Source organism: Plectropomus leopardus, unplaced genomic scaffold (assembly GCF_008729295.1).
Source record: "Plectropomus leopardus isolate mb unplaced genomic scaffold, YSFRI_Pleo_2.0 unplaced_scaffold4101, whole genome shotgun sequence".
In the NCBI taxonomy this organism is placed as follows: domain Eukaryota; kingdom Metazoa; phylum Chordata; class Actinopteri; order Perciformes; family Serranidae; genus Plectropomus; species Plectropomus leopardus.
Window position 1 is genome coordinate 1 of NW_024644915.1, and position 7,150 is coordinate 7,150.

At 36.4% G+C, this 7,150-nt stretch overlaps 2 long non-coding RNA genes across 2 annotated transcripts; both read left to right on the top strand.

Moving 5' to 3' along the window:
* The first annotated feature begins 3,006 nt into the window (after positions 1-3,006).
* Positions 3,007-4,931, top strand: LOC121939109. The gene is made up of 4 exons (XR_006105405.1): positions 3,007-3,238; positions 3,326-3,513; positions 3,645-3,857; positions 4,883-4,931. It is a non-coding gene; the product is annotated as an uncharacterized LOC121939109 (long non-coding RNA).
* A 190-nt stretch (positions 4,932-5,121) lies between these two features.
* Positions 5,122-6,583, top strand: LOC121939110. The gene is made up of 3 exons (XR_006105406.1): positions 5,122-5,197; positions 5,308-5,416; positions 6,203-6,583. It is a non-coding gene; the product is annotated as an uncharacterized LOC121939110 (long non-coding RNA).
* Positions 6,584-7,150: the final 567 nt, after the last annotated feature.

Consider the following 7,150-nt stretch of genomic DNA (forward strand, 5'->3'; position numbering starts at 1 on the left):
TCTTCAGTTTCATCCTCTGCATGACCGGAGGGATTGCTGATCAGTTGATGAACCGCCTCTGTTAGATCACACTGCGTGCATAGAAAAACAGATGATATCACTTTATTGTTAGATGCAACCAAACGTTAGATTAATTTAGAAAAAAAATATGCACGTTGCATGAACATCACTTGAGGAGTTTTAATCCACGCCACTGGATGCCTTTAAATTGCCCTAAATCCTACACAGTTTCTTTAAATGTCCTGTTGAATTGCCTTGTCGGCCTGTTTTATGTTCAATCTGTCTATTTTCATGTGAAGCACTCAGTCCATGTAATTCCCTTTTTAATTTCCCAAGTTTATTACTGTCAATATTAGTCACAGGGGACATTTTGATAGTTTAAGTACTTTTACTTTATTTCGCTGATCATACCTTTATACTTTTACTGAAGGAACATTGTCAATGCCATACAAAGTGTCCTGCAGTATGGAGGCCCAGTCTGGTTCAGCGGCCTTTCAGCTCTCAGTTCAACTGAAAAACAGGATAATGTGGCTCCTGGGGACCCCGTTGTTTTACTGGAACACAGTTAACTTGGGTGTGACTTCATTTCCATCTCTGATCTGCAATGTGCTAGGTAACTTCATAATGTGCTGGGTACGTGCCATGGAAAAATGACAAGTTAATGGACTTCATAGATGAAGAGTGATAGCAAACCACAAAAAACACTGACACACAGTCTATGAATGTGGTCTAACAACTTTATTGCAGTGTCCGGAACAGAATGTTTGTTCCTTATTTTTTTAGGATCTAAGATGAGATAAGGTGTACGGGATGCACCCGGCAGCGGGAGCAGTGAACTGAGACACACTGATGTTAGCATGTTAATACACAAGCTCACCTGGTGTAATGACTGATTGGGCAGAGGTATTGTTGAAAAAACAATGTGGACTATTGAGGAGTTGGGAAGTCGAGGATTATTTTGTCACAGGGTATTGGGGTTTGTGTATGTATGTGTGGTCTTGTCCTGGTGGTGGCGCTGTCCGTTTGTGGGGATTTTCCTGTGTTTTCGTAGGGTTTGTAATTTGACATAAGATAATCTTTAAATAAACACTTTCATGCCAAAAGTATGTTGATAGCTTTGTCCAAATGAACCAAGCTACCATCATCCTCTTAAGTGTGAGTCTAAAGACGGATAAAGAGATGAGTCATGATAACTTGACATTTCACACCAAGGTGGATATGGTGGATATGGCAGTTACTCTGCGTATTTAGATGTAAGATGATGACTTCCTGGAGGATCTGTCGCAAACAGTTCTCGGTAACAGCTTTTCCTTATTTCACTTGAAACAATTTCTGGGAAATAAAGAATGATGTAGTTAAAAAATGTCAAGGTGTGGTATATCATCAAAAATGTAAAAATATACTAAAACATAAAAAAATGCCAGTAATGTAATAGTATAGCATGCTATAAAATGTCATGGTATAGTACACAATAGAAAAAAGACAGAGTATAGTATGCCTTAAAAATGTAATTTTATAGTATGTCATAAAAATGAAATGGTTTAGTATACCATAAAAAATGTCATGTTGGAAACAATGCCACGGTATAATATCCCATAGAAAATAGTGTTGTTTAGTATGTTGTAAAAGATGTCATGGTAAATTACACCATGAAAAATGTTGTAGTAAAGTACACCATAATAAATGCCATAAATGTAATTGTACTGTGTTATAAAAGTCAAAGAATGGTATATCAGGAAATATAGTATTGTATGTTACAAAAAAGTCCCATAATATAATATATTATGAAAAATGCCATATAGTATCCCAAAAAAAGTCCTTGATGTAATTGAATGCCATGACATGTATTTGTATAATATGTCATTGGATGTCATAGTATGGTATGTCATAATATATTTCATAATATAGTATGTTATAAAAAATGTCATGATACAATACATTAAAAACATTAGTTTTTAGAATCAATTTATTGCTGAATTTCAATATTTAGTCAGGACTAAATGCATTTTTTTAATCACATGTTTACAATTTCATTAATTATTTTGAGGTGTTACTTTTGAACATCTTAGCTTTGCTGTTTTATGTCTTATTATTCTCTGGAATGTACCTTCCTCCTTGACATCAGTCTGATTACCTGCACTTGTAGGTTTGCTTAGCTTGCAGGTGGTAGCAAATTTAAACTGCAAAAAAAACCAAAAAAAAAACAGCATGATTTATGCCTAAAACTGCATGCTACTGGCATAATGTGGGCATGTATGTAAAGGAGAGACTCGTGAGTACCACAAAACTCACTTTCATTTAGATATCTTGAAGTAAGAGATCAAAGGAATGGCCATGCCATTTTTCCTTGCCAAAATATAGCTTAACTTTGGAGTATGTGATGTTTTCTGCAGTGATGGCCTCCATTCTCATTAACATAACAGAAAATAAGTTAATTCATGTTGGAGTTAATTTGCTAAAAATACATACTGACAGTGTGAACACAGCTAACTACTTACTTGTTTATATTTACAGAATTATTATTTACAAATTTACGAATTCAGATATTTACATTTGCATGTTTACAATCAGCTGAATCTGCCTCCCTGAATCTCTTGCGTTTACCTGTTCAGGTCCTGCTAGCTCCTGATTGGTTAGTTCAGTAACATGTGACTTTGTTAGAGGAAGTAAAGTTGTTATGAAATTGGCGCGCTCGGAGGACAGTAAAGCACTGCTAATAAAATCAATAAGTTATCCGTCTCCGACCTGCTGTCTCGTCTTTTAAAGAGTTGTCCAGCTATCGACGACGAACCCTCGCGTTACATTTGTGTTATTTCGGAGATTTTGCACATTTGATGAGTTTTATTCCCTCGTCACGTGGACATCGTTACTTTGGTGCTGCATGGACTTTTTCACGCTCTGTGAGCTGCAGATGGACTCAATGTTAGCGTTTTGCAGGACTTTTGCAGGTTTTTTTTTTGACCATTTCTCATGCTTTGTCTCCGTTTTTGAACCGGTCATCTTCTGACAGTGAAAGTGTGACTCAGTGTGGCCGACAGCTTTTTCCAAAACAACAACGGAGGTCAGCGGATGTTACAACTGCCACACTTTTTACTTCTGATACTGTCTCCACTGGCCGTAAAATCGACCTTCCACCTTTTAACGAAGATGGGACTGAATCTTTCACCTATCTTCACCTTGCCGATTTATCTGCAGTGATGGCCTCCATTCTCCAGGTGATGCTGCGTTTTTGTATTGGGTAAGCTTGCCTCCTTTAACCCTATTAGAGACTGATTTGGTGAAAGAGATAGTTTTTGGTCCTAAATGCTCCCTGCCTCTCTTTCAGATGAATGTCGCCCTTGTAAACCAGGTGAAAGTTTGGATGTCTACAGTGCTGGCACCACATGTCTTGTGCTTGAAGCTTTCCCTAACTATGTCATCAAAACACTGGAAGGTGAGAAATTTTGTGGCCGGCTTGCATCCAGCCTGCAAATGACCACACCAGGTTTCCCTCACACTCAACCTACAGAACAGGTAGCTATGATCCGCACTAAACCACCTGATGACGAACTTCTGCATGCAGTTGAGCAGCTTTCTATTACTGTATCAAGCCTGAAACATGAAATACAGCAGTTAAGAGAGAACCAACATCACTATGCTTTTAGACCCCGGACCTAGCAGAACCCCTTCCCGTGATGGTCGCTACAGTGGATGCAGTGTCTTTCCTTCCATCTACTTTAACAGACAACACCCCAGAGACTATTACTCACCTGAGCAGCATCATGGGCATGATCCAGACTCACCCACTACAAACATTGTGCTCCTCTCCCTGCTCATCGGAGACACCCTGAGTGGGATGATAAAGACAGACATGTCAGGTACCACTCTCTGTTACTTCCATCAGAATTCCAGGTATGGTTGCCATGACAACGAAACTAACAGACACAGTTGCAGTCCAGCTCCGCGGAGAAACTGTAATCCAAGTCCACACAATAAGAACAGTGTTTACTTCTAGTCTCCCGAGAGATATGCGCACTTTACCTTCAGCCACCAGGGAAACATTCAGTAGCTGCTGTTGAGGGGCAAACATCAGCTGCTGCATCACAGCACCAGGACAATACCCCAGTGCCTGATACTGTAATGCCTGATAACAGTGACTCACAAACAGATGAACTTAGTTTTTGCGAACATATTTGCTGTTGTGAAAGGCATTCAAGTGTGTGCTCTAATTGAAAATTAATGTCATACAATAGTATGTAGTCCAAAATAGCATAAAAAGTCATACCATAGTACGTCGTCCAACATAGCATAAAGTCATACTAGTATGTCATCCAAAATATTATAAAAAAGGTCCTGCTATACTATGTCATCCAAAATAGCAAAAAAGGTCATACTATAGTATGTGGTCCAAAATAGCATAAAAAAGTCATTCTACAGTATGACTTGTAAAACAGCACAAAAAAGTCTGTCATGTGATGACATAACATTTAAAAATATTCAAAATTCATAAATTGGCACCATAAAAAACCTACTGAGATTGTATGTGTGTGACTGCATGGAGATGTTTCTTTCTAATCTAACTGCTTGCATGGTGTGTTTTGCATGAAAGAGAACCACATTTATTATCTTGATAACTATTTAGATAACTATTTAGCTATTAATGCATCTGTAATATATATATATATATATATAGTGTGTATATATTTTTATATATATTTTTTTTTTTTTTTTATTTTTTTTTTTTTTTTACAATTTTAGAGATCTCTCAGTCCAAAAATCCAGGACCATGGAAAGAGACAACTGATTTGGAAATAGAGGTTATAGTATACAGTGTGTATAATTTCTATTTAACAGTACTGTAAACCATAACAAAACAACTTCTAACTCCTTTTTAACATTTTAGGGTTTTCCAAGACATCCGTACGGGACTGACTGGCATCTTCATGCTGATGGTATGAAACAGTATTAGTCTGATTTAATTCTCTGTGTGCTTAAAAGACATTAACATTATTAATAATTAATGTTTTATTCATAGTATGCCCTTCACACCATGCTGGATGCCCCCTATGACTTCACTATTGTAAGCTGACATGCTCAAAGTCATAATATAACGACTTCAGTCTAACAAACAGTGCAAACTTTTGTTTTTTCAGATGGACATGCCAGCTTTGTGAAAATGGTGGTGTGTCATGTTAATGGAGAATTTTGACCTTGGAAGGTAAGACGACCAAATTTTGATTTTTCATTGACTTGGAAGTGGTTACACAGCAGTGCCTGCTATACCTGTAGTACATTTACTTTGTTTTTGTTTAACTTTTTTTATTCAAGCCATGGCAAAAAGTTTACCCACTGGACAGAGACATCAAAAGACCAACAGCGAGATGAGGTGCCACCAGTGTTCAGACTGAAGAAGCAGAAGCTGGATGAAATCACTGAGGTCAAGTTGTTTTTAAATGTTATCCATTTTGCTTGAGTTGTATTTGTGTTTTTCCTTTCAGACTGTTGTAACACACATATTTCAATTTCCCTATTTGTTCCATCATTCGGTCTTAACAATTAGGTTTAATTTGGCAATATTTTCTGAACGAATCCCTCCTGAGCAGTATCAGTATTTTGAACAATCCCGAAGGCTAGTACCATTGTAACTCTAAAGTCCTCAGTTTACTTTTTAGGCTTATTAAAACAGGGTCATCATACCTAAAAATATGCTTAAAATATCATACTTTAGTAGAATTAGGGTGGCTACTACAACTAGTGATGGGTCATTTTTTCCGAGTAAACTCCTATTGTGCTGTCACTGTAAAGAATGTAGCAATAACAGTCATTTATAATTTAAAGTCATGTCTTATGTTATATTTAACTGTAAAAACTGTGCCTAGATAGTGCAGGATTAATAAATTAACACTCCACAGTCCACAGACCTAAATTTGTAAAAAAAAAATAGAAATTTTTGAGCCAGCTAACATCATGTTAATGTGGATTAATTTAAGAAGTAACCCTGATGGGATCGTTGGTTGTATTTGAATATTAAATAGACAACAGTGGAAGCTGTAGGCTAATGTCCCACTTCTGTGCAGCTTTCCCAAGAGGGATGTCCTTTCTATGGGGTGTTTTGACAAAAAGCTTCTCGTAAAGTATGCCATTTTGCTACATTCTGTGCTCAGTAATAAATAAATACATTTTGCAATAGGAAGACAACATTTTTTCTCTCTTTTTTCCATAGGAAGGAGTGAAGCTGAAGATTTTACACGACAGCAAAAAGGCAGCAGAATGGGTTTAAGCCAACCAGCAGGTGTTCAAAGCTAAAGTGGAGTTTCCAGATGTGCTGCGTGTGGGGGAAGAGGAACAGGCAGAGGCTGCGCAGCAGTACGGACAGATTTGGGCTGAAGGAACAAACCAGAGTCTGGATGAACATGACGGGATTCTCTCATGGAGCCGTTCAAGTTTGTTTTTTTACCACAATGAAAACGTGGAAGTTCTGTGAGGAAATTATAGACACACACAAGGAAATGGGGCATATTTTTAATGCTGAAGAGGCGATGACAAATAAAAATCAATGGAACAGGATTAGACAACTGCGAATAAAGGGCAACAGAACATTTGATTTAGTCAGTTTTTGTGTTTTAATGAAGAACTTGATAATTTACTAAGTAGTAAATTGTAATCAGTAAAGTGAAGGAAATTAGTATATTTGGAAAGTTATTTAGGAAAAACAAATATTTAAAAATATATCACTGTCATAAAGATATATTTTAAATATTTTCCAAAAATCGCTATTATTTATCAGGCAAGTTTTTAGGTCATTTAGTTATTTTTGTTTATTTATTTACTTTTTTTTTTTTTCTATTTTTTTACTTAAAATTGATTTGATTTTTTTCTAAACATCAGAAAAACGCAATAAGCAAATTGCAAACTGAAACAAAACTAATAAAAAGTAAAAGGTGACAACAAAATTATCTGAAAATTAGCAGGGCAGGATTTTCAGATATTGCAAATGTACTGTGATATATATTACAGTACATTTCCCTATATGTTGATTCACTGGCATGAAAACCCATGTTACTTTCTATGCAAACAGAATTGGCAAAATCAGGGTATAAAATCAATATCTACACTTGAGGAATAATGGTTTTCATGTTACATTGTTTGATAAATAAGTAAAGTTTGATCA